Source organism: Pinus tabuliformis, chromosome Q, assembly GCF_031772625.1.
Source record: "Pinus tabuliformis cultivar Carrire ecotype Pingquan chromosome Q, CPIR1, whole genome shotgun sequence".
Classification (NCBI taxonomy): domain Eukaryota; kingdom Viridiplantae; phylum Streptophyta; class Pinopsida; order Pinales; family Pinaceae; genus Pinus; species Pinus tabuliformis.
The window spans coordinates 926,923,262-926,937,540 of NC_142296.1; the positions used below are offsets into that span (position 1 = coordinate 926,923,262).

General features: G+C 33.3%; 1 pseudogene across 1 annotated transcript; it reads right to left on the minus strand.

Annotated features, from left to right (window-relative positions):
• Positions 1-1,388: 1,388 nt before the first annotated feature.
• On the minus strand, positions 1,389-11,024 carry LOC149222495 (putative aminotransferase TAT2; annotated as a pseudogene). Its single transcript, XR_016249436.1, has 8 exons — positions 10,443-11,024; positions 10,028-10,320; positions 6,434-6,764; positions 4,197-4,415; positions 3,346-3,405; positions 2,497-2,652; positions 1,969-2,062; positions 1,389-1,833 (listed from the first exon to the last, which is right to left on the minus strand). The product of XR_016249436.1 is annotated as a putative aminotransferase TAT2 (transcript).
• Between the last annotated feature and the right edge of the window lie 3,255 nt (positions 11,025-14,279).

Genomic DNA, 14,279 nt, shown 5'->3' on the forward strand with positions numbered 1-14,279 from the left:
AATGTCAAGAGTGTTTATATGTAATGAAATAAGATTTAATTTATTTATTGATTATGTAAGATTTAATTTATTTAATAAGGTTGACAAACTGGTTGAGGAAGCTCCTTCAGTGTGAGGGTTATTTTAATATACTTTTTCTAGATTTAATTGAAATTGATATTTTTATTAATATCTATTGATGAAGATTCAAATCACAATATTTCACTTAAAAGACACAGAATATCATATTCTGATAAGTGATAGATAATATAATATATATCAATAATTTGAATTGAGTTTTTAAGTTTTGTAATTGTTGTATGATATTATGAAAAAGACATTGATTTGAATAGTTGTATTGATTTGCATATATTTTTGGAAACTTTGATGTATTGACTTGGCATCATTGCTTTTTGTTTAGAAAATGTCCAATTTCCTTTAAAAATTAACACAGACATAATCATAAATGTGATTGATATGTTTCCATTTTTTTATATATAAATTAATATTAATTTAATCACAAATATGATTAACATATCAAATAAATAATAAATATGAACATACCAAATAAATAATCAATCTAACATCAAACCAGTTGATAATTTTTTTTAAATTTTTTTTCCAATTTATCTTTATTAATCATTCAAATAATAATCTATGCTAATTATTAATTATTAGTTATCATTACAACATTTATTTATTTATAATTTATTTTTTAAAAATAAAACTAACTCACTTAATAAATATTTATTTGCTTTTATCCCATCATTTTACATTCAAGCTATTTTTTAGAGATAATTTAAAAAAAAATCACTTTTATTTGCTTTTAACTAATTATTTATATTCAAATTATTTAAATAGCTTTTAACTAATTATTTATATTCAAATTATTATTATTTATATTCAAATTATTTAAATAGCTTTTACCTAATTATTTATATTCAAATTATTTAAATCACTTTTTGGAAAAAAAAAATCATTTATATTCTTTTATCCGATTATCTACCTTCAAATTATTTGGATGCTTTTTCAGAAAAAATGGAATTCATCTACATTGTTTCACTCACAACTATTTTCTGAAATACATCAGTTTCACTTCACAACCTTATGTCGTACTTTTTAAAGCTCAGAATCAGTCAATTACTAGATATATTTTCTGTAATGATTTTATCAAAGTTTAGACCAGGGGTATTTTCTGTAATGATTTGTTTCCAAAGTTTTGCGCCACATATATTTTCTGGAATAATTTGATCCAAAGCATCATTGATCGCAAACATTTTCCATATGCTTAGTGTTTATCTGCATGCTATTCAATACGAAGAGTTACATGATTCTTAGCAAATGTAAGAGGGCGTTGCATCGCCAAAGCTTATCACATGTCATTATAAAAGAAAACAAATGATCACCTGTTAATTTGAAAAAAGCGTAAACACTATATATTGATGGCTTGGTAATAAGTTAAAGTTCATAGGGAGATGGTAATAATTTACCTCATCCCATGATTGGGATAGCAATACAGAACCATCATTGAATAAATGTAAAATCTACACTAAGGCATTCTTCAAAAATCTACGGTTTTAGAAGGCTGCGTTCGATCGCATTCTTCAATTAATGAGATAATCCCATAATCGGCCACTACGTACTTGGTAATAAATCTACTGATTGCGGTGAACATAAATACGGTCGAGGATAAACATTACTCTAAGATGATAGAGATGAGAATGACCATTAAAATTTATATGGTATTAGAATGCTTCTGGCAGAACGATTCAATTCTATCCCACGCCTCTTCCAATGTAGCAGAAGGAGCTCCAAATGATATTCTTATCCAATTTTTCATCCCAAGTGTAGAACCTGCAGTGCAGAACAGAGCAGAAAAGTCATCCAAATAATTTCACATATAAATAACCTGACCCAAATTATGGAGAACAAGAAATCTAGTAAGCTTTATTGTGTGCACACTGCTAGAGGAAAATGTGTTGCAAATACCTGGCAGTACCACCACTGATTCTTCCTTAACTAGTGCTGAAGCAAACTCCATGTCATCCTTGATGTCGTTGAGGGCTGATATATTTATCTTCACCTATTAAAGCAGGAACAAGCTTAAAAATTGTGTTCATAAACCAATGAGGAAGGGAATTTATATTTATAACAAATCTTTATGATCCTCTAAATGTCAACTATAAGAGGTTTTTACCAAAACCATTGTCAAAATTTTAAAAATTTATGAGAATTCTATATAATTTTATAGAAAGAGTTAGTGAATTTTTCAAGAAAAAAGTTGGTCCAATATTAATTTTGAATTGCCACATCTTTATGGACAAATAAACAAAGGATATTAATCACTTATATTTTCCCCACAACCTTACGTTGATTGTGAAAATAGCTTCTTAGTTTTCCTTTATTACTGGAACTTGAAACCATGCTGCTAAAAAGATAGTTTGATCTGAATTAAACTATTGCTGTATACAGATTAGCTAGCAACAATAAAATCTAGATGGGTTCCCTTTTAATTACCATGATAAACATAGATCCCTTCGGCCTTGAGTGACACCATAGAGAGTTGATTTTCTGGATTCGATTGTAGCAAATGTCTGCTGCCGTTTCCAATAAGTGTAACGTCTGCTCAAAAAATTCTTGGCTGGTGTCTCGTAAAATACTTGGAACAGCTGCCTGTTGTCGCAAGAATACACAATTGCCATGCCAGTTAAAAACAGGAAACTGATTTGAAAAATTCTTCTTAACATGAGTTGAACTGTCGAACCAAATACAAACATCAATCATGAAAATGCATAACCTTGTTTTTGGATTCCTTTTAAAATCAAGAAAGAACTGTGAATGTGAACAATCATTCCAATAAGTGCACTGCACCTGATATGAAATGCATTTACAGTTGGAGCTTCAATGATGAAAGTGTATAATGACATAACAGAAGAAACAAAGGGGACAGCTACAAGAGAATAGAGGATATGAATTCGTAGCTCATATCACACTCAACTCTTTGAAATGAATGAAAACTGAAATAGTAGAAGAACAACAAGAACGTAAACATGGGAGAAGACAAAGAATAAATACTAAATGAAGCAATAGGAAGACAATAAAAGAAATGGGAAGACGGATATAAAACCTACAATGTTATTGATCACTTCATCAGAATCTGATTACTAAGCTTAAAAAGGCCAGATGGCTTAGGTTTTCTAATGCATAGATTTTGCAGTTAAAAGAAACAAAACTGGAAGTAAGGTCATTAGCATGCGTAAAACTTAAAGGATTTAAATTTTCAAATCCATGACTAATAGAATGCAGGTGAAGTTATTAAATAGTATTACTAAAAAATAACAGATTAAAAAAGAGAGAAAACCAAACCTGCACAATCGTTGTAGGACCAGGAGTTATGTTCATGAGCATCTCGACTCCTTCTTGGATCTGTCATCCAAACAGAGAAGTTATTCATCATTTAAATAATTTTTCTGAATTTCTCCTATCAAGTACTTCCATACGCTTGAAGATTCATTTTTCCTTCTGCACCACTAAGCATCAGGCGCTGTGCAGAACCCTAAGAGAAAATTCAGGTGCCATGTCTAGAAAAAGGACTAGGAAACCACATTTGCACTCTTCCAATGGTATGATTACGAATTTCAAACATCAATGCCATAGCCAGTGTACATAGACAGAAAATGGGATATAAATGCAGAGGATGAATTCCAGTTAAATTTATGGCAAAAAGTCCACTATATACATTTGAGATGAAGAAAAACAGTCAGCAAAGTAAGATGAAGAAAAACAGTCAGCAAAGTAAAGCCATTTCTTTATTTATAAATATGATGATGAGAGACAAATAAGATGATAAATACTGCAATCCAATTAGATGAGGTACGAATGCATTATTAAATTAATAAACTACAAATATTTTGAATTGTTTCAGAGAACAAGAAATTTGCCCCCCTACTTTTATTCTGTTCATATACTTGATATAGACCTAACTGGACTATGATTTCAGAAGATGGAAAGCACGTACATAAGAAGAGATGCAAAAAAAAGCTCAAAAAGTAGTTCTGCAGAGTGCCTATCTCTAAGAAGGAAAACTCTTTAGAGACGAGACTTCAAAATGAAATCTGTGCTTGAGTAGTCTTCAATCCTTGCTGTTTTTTGGTAGAACCTATGTTAAAATAAGAAACATATTCTGAGTCTAAGAGCCATGGAACCTCAGTTTTTACCTTGCCTTGTTTAAGAATGCCATGAGGATCACAAGCAACGAGCCATCCAAACCGCCAACCAGGAATTAACCATCGCTTTGAAATTCCTCCAAGAGTAATGACTGGTGTGATGGAAGCAAATTTTGCCATAGGCTCAAATTTACTCCCTCCAAAGACCATGTGCGCATATACTTCATCTGAAACAATAGGGATTCCTAAGTGTCCTGCAGTTTTTGCAATCTGCAATGCCAAGGTAATTTCCCATAAGTTTCTACCAGCCAAAAGAGTTTAATAAATTCCCATAATGAAAAGTTAGGTATACACGCATGGATATTCTTGGACAATTTTAAAAATACAATACCAGAGCCCTGTTTGTGGATCTACAATCATAATGATAACAGAAAAATTAGGTTGGCGAAGCAGATAAAAACAGGGACCTATGTAATCCCATGGGCTGTTAGGAATTGTGAAGATACTTGGACCAAATTGCTACATCTCTTACAAGCTAGGGAAGCAAGGAATAGATTTAATAATCAGATAAGATATGCATAAGGTTAATAGTCATATTTGTGATACTGTCACAAGCAATTTGATATAAACATGCTGTGATATTTAGAAAAGAGAATTCATGTTGGAAGCTAGCCAGCAACAACAAAATTTGGAAGCTATTTAATTGCATGCTTTTGTCGGACAGAATCATAGACAAAATAAAACATGGTTCAAAACAGAAGGCATGAATTAAATTAATTTATATTTAATATTTATAGGATAAAGGAAGATTACAACTAAGTTCATATGCCAATTGGCCCGTGCCAATTGCAAGTACTGAAAGGGAGAGTTTAGAACAGAAGTAAATTTGGCAAGTATGGAGACTTTTCATGTAAAAGAAACCATTAAAGGAAATCGGGTTTTCAGTGACACAAACTAATTACAGAACTATTGTGTTAAAAAATGAGCTTCATAGAATATTTATACAAGATAAAAAGGTCCTGCTCAAATAAAACTCCATGAGAATGGGTTTTCTGAGCTTTAAAAGAATTCACAGTAAGTGCATTTTCTTGGTTTCGCCAAAATAAAGAAAAAATATCCAAACAAACAAAACTCAATTCGCACACCTATTTCATCTAGTGTTCAGAAATATGCATTGCTTTTCCTGCAACAAATATGTGTTGTTGCTCAGCAAAGGCATAAAGCCCTGATACTTATATTTTCTCAAAACATTATGTTCAAGAGAAGTTTTCTTGCATGGATCCTTGCATTTGCACTCATTTGCCGTAAACATTGACAAGTTATATTCAGCAATGTTTTATAGAAATAGTGAGGCATGGCACTTAAGCTACATGTGTGCTTTCAACTAGGTTTCAGAGTGTAAGAAACATCTGAGGTAGTTGTAATAGTTTCTAGTACAGGTATGGTCTAGCAACATATTAATATCAGAATTGAATACAAAATCTATGGAAGAAAAAGTTTGAATGCTCATAGAATGTTGCCTTCAAGCTCTAGTTGTCTTTCCTTCCTACCTTATCTCATTATACAAGTAGTGCAAGCTTTGTTTCTTAAGACCTCACTAAGCTAAACAGGTTCATCATTCATGTCTTTGGTCTGTCTGAACTCCTTATATCTAAGGCTGGTAGTAAGTTTGAGTTCAATATGATTTGCATGTAATTTACAGACAGTGGAGTGGTCATTGCGGAGAATTTCCAGAGACAACTCAATTAAACTCAATGAGTGCCAAATGAGCTGTTGCTAATGCGGAAATCTCATGAGATATCAATGATCAAACATATGAAGAAAAATTGTAGAAGGCCAGAATGATAAAAAAATCATGTAATTTCCAAACAGATTTGTTGAGAGTAGACATTGTGTAGAAGCATGTAAAGGGTTCAGAACAATTTTTCTCTGTACTACAACGTTTTCCAAAAAGAAATAAATAAAACTTTAACAAAAGTAAACTGGTGATTACATAAGCAGCTACGGATGCTAGTAAGCAAGACAAAAGGTGTTGCACAAGAAGACTTAAAAAATTAGAATGGTCATATCCTCATCTATTGCAAAGTATGCCTAAATCATATTACGTTTCACATATTGTAATGTCAATTTCTGCTGAACGTAATTGCAATTCTGGTTTTATAGAATTTCAAATTCATTACAGTTTCTGCTATTGTTTCATGCAGGAAAATTCAATCCAGAGCCATATAAACTTACAAACAAAGAAGAAATAAATACTGCTTAGTTTGTTTGAGCAGATTGTAGCATACCTGTAATAGGTGTTCATAGGAGAAGACAGCACCACAAGGATTGCTTGGATTAATGATAACAATTGCCACAGTTTTGTCATCGGCCAATGCCTCTACTTGATCCAAGTCAACTTCCCAGTTATTCTCTGGAATCAAGTCATAAAACCGGATTTCAATGCCATTGTAACCACAAGCAGTTTCATAAACTGGAAATCCTGGTCGTGGTTTTGAGCCTTTAGTGGCCTATACTTGCATGCATACTTGTATAGCTTGCGAGCAACCAACTGTGAGGTACACATCATTTGAAGTAAGCTTATAAGGTAGGCCTGAGGAAACATATTCTGCAACAGCACTGGAAAAAGGAAAGCTTCATTAAGGTAGGAACATAATCAAATTTATGTACATGCTACAAATAGAAATACAGAAAGGTAGCTAAATCCATAAAGTTAACAGCATCGTGTTTCCCTAATGCATAAAAGTTTAAATCCATCATGCATTTTGTAGGAAAATTAAAAAACCTTAGTGTCCTAGTGAATTAAGCTGTCCAGGTGATTAACTATTTTATTTCCATACCCAATCCCTGTCTTCAGGGGGTTCTGTATAGCCTTGAAATGCAACGATACCACTCATTGTTGTCTTGATCCTTGCAGTCACTGAATATACTCTTGGAAACCAAGAAAAAGCCAGAACGAGTTGAACTGCTTAGGTGATAAATTATCCAGTTCCCATACCCACTCTCTTTCAGCATTTGACTTTATATTGTAGTAGTGAATGCGATAACTAAAAGCAAATCGAATCGATGATATATATATATATATATATATATATATATATATATATATATATTCCCCAAAGCCAGCATAACCATTGCCACAATCCTTGAAATCATTTAATGAAATTGAGATGCCATAGAAGTACAGCGATAAATCCAAGCTCTCAGTTCTCTGACTGCAGTACAATATATCCTTGGCTATGGGGAATGTACAGCATCTGCTGTTAGGATATTCCGACATATAGGAAATAGTTAAGTATAACTTGGTCTAGTGTAGAGTTAGGTAAAGTGTGTTTCTTTACTGTGTACATTTGTAACTTACAATTCGATGGTCACGATATGTTCTAGACATGAAGTGATCCGATGGTTCATTCTCTCCTCGGTATTACCGACACTTGATCCATGGCTTGACACCCGATTGGTCCATGATCTCTATTTAAAGAGCATGGATGGTCATTTGTAGTGAGACCATTCATGAGAGAAGCTTATGTAATTTTTTTTATTTATTAATAAATTGCCTGAAGTGGTCATGTTGGCTCAAGCCGTGGACTGTTTCCCTCTTTGAGGGTTTTAACCACGTCAAGAATATTGGTGTATTGATCTGTGATCTGTTTGTGAGCAGTGTCATTTGGTGTTCTGTCTAAGGAACTTACCCTATAAATTCCTACATCTGCATGCATGGTTCCACTGGTTTTAAGCTTGTATCAACTTTTCCAAGAGCACACACAAGAAGCAGAAAGAGAGAACAGAGTTGAAAAGGAAAACACACACACAGAGATCTGCCTTTTCATTAATTTTAATGAAAAGGACAGCAATAAAGTGCCACTTCATCTGGTGTCCCATGATACAAATTAAAAAACCTATCCAACTAGGATACGGCATCATCAATCATAACATCCTCAATGATCAAGCATAAAGACCTGTCAAGGTTGCTACCCATCTGTGCCTTAAATCCTCAAAGTTTGTCTTTCGACAGTCCATTTCCTGAAAGTTTTCAGAAAATTAAGCCTTTTTAACTGTCGAAAACCAATCAAAATATGATCTATACTAAATGCACAAAGCAAGAAAGTAATCTCTATTTCAGGGAATCTATATATATATATATATATATACAGCATCTATTGGACAATCCTTCAAAGATGAAGCTATATATTTGGGAAATGAAATAAAGATCAATTACAGCGATTCAGCTTACCTACGCAATCTAATCTACGATTTCATTATCCAAACACAGTTGGTTACTGCAGTTGGTGCTGTAGCCTGTATGGGAAAGTTTGCACGATCATGTCATTCGGACTGTGACTGTGTTTAGATTGCTACAGATATCTCATATGGGACTGTAACGGTGAAGTTATGAATACAGACAAACAAGCAGGGTTCCATGCCTTGAAGATGTCCTTAGAAGGTGGCAACTGATCAGAAGTGACTAGAACAGAGTATTAATATTCTGAAATCTGAACATATTCATGAGGTTGGACAGTTTGAGCTTCAAACTCAGAGATCCAAATTGAAATTATAGGATTGTTTCTTTACTGGGTTTTACATTTATCATTCACATTTCGGCAACCGAAAGAAGTCTCAGCAAACAAGCTAATGATTCATACCACGTGGATGCTTGCAACTACAAGTTCATTTGAGATAGATGGGCTTGAAATTTGTGGAGTAAACACTTTTTGCTCATGGCAAAAGAGAAGAGGAATATTCAGTGGACATTGCATCTACTGAATACTAATTACAAAGACAAGTCTAATGGGGTTTGGTTGGTTGGAAAAACAGGGGTGTTGTTATTCCCCAACCAAGGTTCAAATTTCCCTAAACATGGTCGTCCCCAGTGAGCTGTCTCACCTGGTTAGCTGCAAGTCCTGGACAATTTTTTCTGAATAGATGCTCTCAATCACCCTAGTAGGTTCGTTCCTAGTGAGCCTTCTCACCTGGGTAGCTGCAAGTCTTGGGCAAATTTTTCTAGTTAGATAGTCTTAATCAACTTAGTAGGATGTCCCATGTTTGGGTGTGAGTTGTTTTTATCAGATTCTTCTCCGATTTCCAAATCCTAAACTAGAAATTTCACCTATTAGAGGATAAACAGAAGAGGATTCAGTTAACATGCATGGATTGAACACCGACATACAAAATCAAGTCAACCTTGTCTTGGAGGGGTGGTGAAACAAGGGTGTTGTTATTCCTCAGCCAGAGTCCCCCGGGTAGGTGCAAGTCTTGGGCAAATTTAGCTGAGTAGACGCTCTTGACTGCCCCTAGTGGGCTGTCTCACCAGGTTAGGTGCAAGTCCTTGGCAAATTTAGTTGAGTAGATACTTTTAATTGCTCCTAGTGGACTGTCTCACCTGGTCAGGTGAAAGCCCCTGGGCAAATTTGGCTGAAGAGATACTCTTAATTGCTCCTGGTGCACTGTCTCACTCGGGTAAGTGAGTCTGGGGCAAATTTGGCTGAATAGATACTCTAATCATTCTCTAGTGGGCTGTGGGCTGTCTCACTTTGGGAGGTGCCAGTCCTGGGCAAATATGGCTGAATAGATACTCTCAATCGAAGTTCAGTCATAAAATTTTTGAAAAGGTACAAAACGAGAATAAAGTGGTGGTCCGCTGCACAAGATAATAGGCAATCCTCAGTCTCTGTTAGCAGTTATGATTGGTATTGATGGTACTAATAGTCATGGGATTATGGTGCACAATAGGAATGAGCCAGTCTCCATACTCTGCTTCTATTAGCATTTATACTAGTGTAGCTGTGATGGGTTTATACAATGTGTCCATATGACTACCAATGAAAAATCCCAAAGCACAAGTTGCAGCAGATGAATGATTAAAATACAAAGGTGAGAAATACCCGCGAGTTTCGAGTAAACCATAAGAAGGAGCATAGCCATTATACTTGCAGCTCCTCGTCGATTCTATGATGGCGTCCTCTACATTGATTGGCGTCCGGAAGCATTTGAAGGAAGAAGCATCCCCATGACCGATGGGAATCATACTCTTTTCAGGGCATACTCGGGCTAACAAGTAGGCCAGCACACCGCGTATGCTGCTGCTGTATTCCAATAACACAGGATTGCACCTGGTCGCCTCCTTCTTCACATGACCATTGCTATGCTTCAAACCAGACCCATTGCTAACACAAACCTGCTTCAATCCAGACATTATTTATTAATAAAAACAAATTAACAGAAAACTTCAGCACATCACACAGCCAACATATTGTAATGAAATGGAATGCAATGCATGCAGGCACTGCTAACACGCACCTGCTCACTCGCCATGGCTGAGACCACAATTACAGTGTATTACGAAATCTGAATGACAGAAATATGTAATCACACTTGTGAATCTATGATGACCCACTTCTACATATATATAGTTTACACCATGTACGTGTCCGAAAAATGGTTATGGAATCAAAGGTATGACATTTTACATTTCCGGTCAGCTTCTAATACTTGGCTTTAACTATCAGTTGAGTCTAGTTGGTGACCAGCGATTGATTGTAGGACGCAACTGCCCCCTATCAGATCTTATCACAGCATGGCACACTTATCCTGATTACAGATTTTTAATTTCCAAGAGAGGAAAAAGCCGCGGTGAAAAATCTAATTGGACTCTTTGCCATCCAAACTTTGAATTTTAATTAGATTAGGGCCATCGAAATCGATAAACCTCTCTGTGTGTCGTTAATTAAAAAAATAAAAATAGAAATGCCTTCTGTAAAGATTTTTAAGCAGTTGGGTGATTGGACCAGTGTGTCAGATTTGTGAAATGGATTATTTGGTGGAGTAGCCATCCATGCTACAGCCGTGCACGTAAGCGGGATACCAAAACCCCTGATCTTATCTCAACTCGCGGGTCTGAAATCGTTTGAATATTTCTCCACATTATGGATTTCGTTTCACATTACTTGCGTCCTCCTTATCCTCGTCACTTATACATGCGTGGAAAAATTATGGTCACAGGAATTCGTTTTTATAATAACAGAGGAATGGATTGACATTGATAGACTCCTTAATGGAGTTAGTTAATAAGATAAATAAATACTATAATGTTTTCAAAGATTTTTTTTTTATGTTCACCTCTTCATTTTGTTTTTTTTCTTTAAACTTTTACAGATTAAATTGTTTTCAAATTAATAGAGACACAGCTTTATATGGGAGATTCATTTTTTTTCAACGAAGTTTGATACGGAAGATTTCCTTTCTTTTAAACAAAATTAAATATGGGTAACAGGTCTATTTTTGCAAAAAAGTAGTAACTCAATTTTTCTACAACATATTTAAACTTGTTAAAAGCTAAGTATCAAGGAAACTTTTCTAAATCTATCAATCAAAAATTATATTTCTAATCAAAATATTACTAACTAAATTACAAAACAATTCCCATCCCAATTACTTATAGTTCTAATCAAAATATTACTAACTAAATTACAAAACAATTCCCATCACAATTTAATTAAAGGGAAAAAGAAAGTCATGATCTGACTGTTAGGGTTTCGGCCGCAATTTTCCTTCCCAATGGAGTGGAAGTTGAAATTGAAAAACTGAAAACCCAAGACTGTAACCGTCAAAATTAAATCAAATTTGAAATCAGAGTTTGATTGTACCGGTTTCGTCCCCAATTTTCCTTCCCGATGAATTGGACATTGCAAATGTCCCTGTTACGTGCCCCATTTTTGTTCCCACTGGACTGCAAGTTGAAAAGTGAAGCCAATTTCCATTTTTGAAAGCGGAATTCAAACTCAAAATGTCTACAACTACCATATACGTGAAACATGCGATAGATATAGATTTATGGGAGATACCCTAAGGTTACCAACACCGGTCATTCAAACATGTTCCTTTTCCAGTCCAGGACAATAATGAAAGTGCATGATGTAATAGTATGGAATAATGACAAACAGAGGTATCTGAGCATATCACTCTGCAAAGAAGTTTGTTTTGATAATATTTGTAGAGGTATCATTCTTGTTTAACATTGACGATGGTGACAAATTATGGTATCTTGGGTTTTTGAATACCCTAGTCTCACCTAAAATGGGTTGAAAATCATTACCATTTCATAACTATAACTATGTGTAACTATTAGTATATGTGGGTAGGAGGTGTATTTTTAATAGCTCACTGTTTTTTTTTCTCTGAAATGGAAGTTTTGGTTATATTTTGATAAAATTTGGGAGGAATTTTTTTTAAATCCAAGTTATAACTGTTATACTTCAATATTTTAGGTGCCCTAGAGGTTTTGGATGGTGTTGAATCCATTTCCACCATCAAAAACAAGGTTCAAAGACTGCTACTGCAAAAAAAAAAATTTGAAATTTTGCCCGGAGCCAATTCCTCCGCCTCCACCTCCGGAGACTATTCCTTTTCAATATCATATGTATTTACATTTAAGCATTAATATATTAACACTTAATTTAAGTGTTCTTTCTATTGGAGATGTGTAAGCTAGTATGAGGGTGATTTTACAATCTAGTATGAGGGTGATGTATATTTTACAATCTAGTATGAGGGTGATGTACTCCTTTTCAATATCATATGTATTTACATTTAAGCATTAATATATTAACACTTAATTTAAGTGTTCTTTCTATTGGAGATGTGTAAGCTAGTATGAGGGTGATGTATGATTCTGTTTGTACTCAATGTAAAGTTGACATATATCTTTTCAATCCACGGTATTATTTTGGCACATAGTATTATTAATCTATAGTGTTATTTGGGCTTGTGGTATTATTAATCCATGGTATTGGTAGTTTCATGTTTTTTCATATATACATATATATAGTTAATAATAACAATAACAATAACAATAATTTTAAATAATGTTATAATTGAGTTAGTTTTATGATTTTTCTAATTTTAACAATGTTAAATGTAATGTGAAGTATATTTGATCTCTCTCAGCCCACCAAATGGATTTAGGTTGGTTTTATGCTTGATTAAAGTTAGAATTATAGTAATAACTTTGGTCTTTGACTGTGTGTTAGTTATATATTGAATGTGTACATGCTATTATTTATTAGGCTCATTTAAATTATGCACAATATTAATAGCTAATATATATATATATATATATATGATAATGTAAATAGATTCAATTATTATAATAATGTCAATAACTAATTTACAATCCATAATTATTCATACGAACATGTTTTTTAAAAGATTTAAATCTCCTTTGACCATTAGGATAAGTTGTTTAATCCTCCTATTAATAACTATGAGTATTTAACAAAGTGTAATTAGTCATAATAAATTTGACTATTCATTATGTTTTTTCTAACTCCTGGACAAAGAATAAGATACCATCCAAAATTTATTATACTAAAATATCTAATAGTTAAATTTTTATTTTTAATTTTATATACATCAACTATAAACACAATTTACATATTCCTTCAACATTTTAAACACATTTTTTTAAGACTTTTAATTATATTCATCTCAGATATAAACAAATATGTATGTGTATTTACAATTATTCTATTTATAAATATGTATCTTTACATTTTTTCTATTTATAAATATATTTGTATCTTTACATTTTTTTTTAATTTGTAATATCATATTACCTCATTCAAAATTTATTTGAATACATTTTTCCTCTCCTAAACTTAATTTCTTTTAAATTACATTTCATTTATTTTGAATATTTTTTTATTAAATTTGTTTTCACGACATAGATACTAAATTTATTTAGATTGTCTTTGTCATTCTTCGGAGATTGGAGAACTAGAGAATTGTTTTGATCTATAGACTTATGAAACAAAAACAAAAAAGTGAAGAAAAAACTAACATCACCAAAGACATGATTCATCTATTTGAGAAAACCACAATATATATCTTAACAATCTCATAGACCACTATGTTGCCAAAATCATTGCAAAGCTCGAGATTATGGAGACTTGTTGCAATGTCAATGATATGATTGGTTATAACATGCTAAGTAATGTGGACGAGAAGTGGCTTATTATTCTTGGAAGGATCTGAATTTCTGCATCATCATGCATAGTCAAATATGTATTCCCCAAAGATATTGCAATGGATTCCAATGCACATCTTAATTGATCGGCATCATCTTGCATAGTCTCGCCA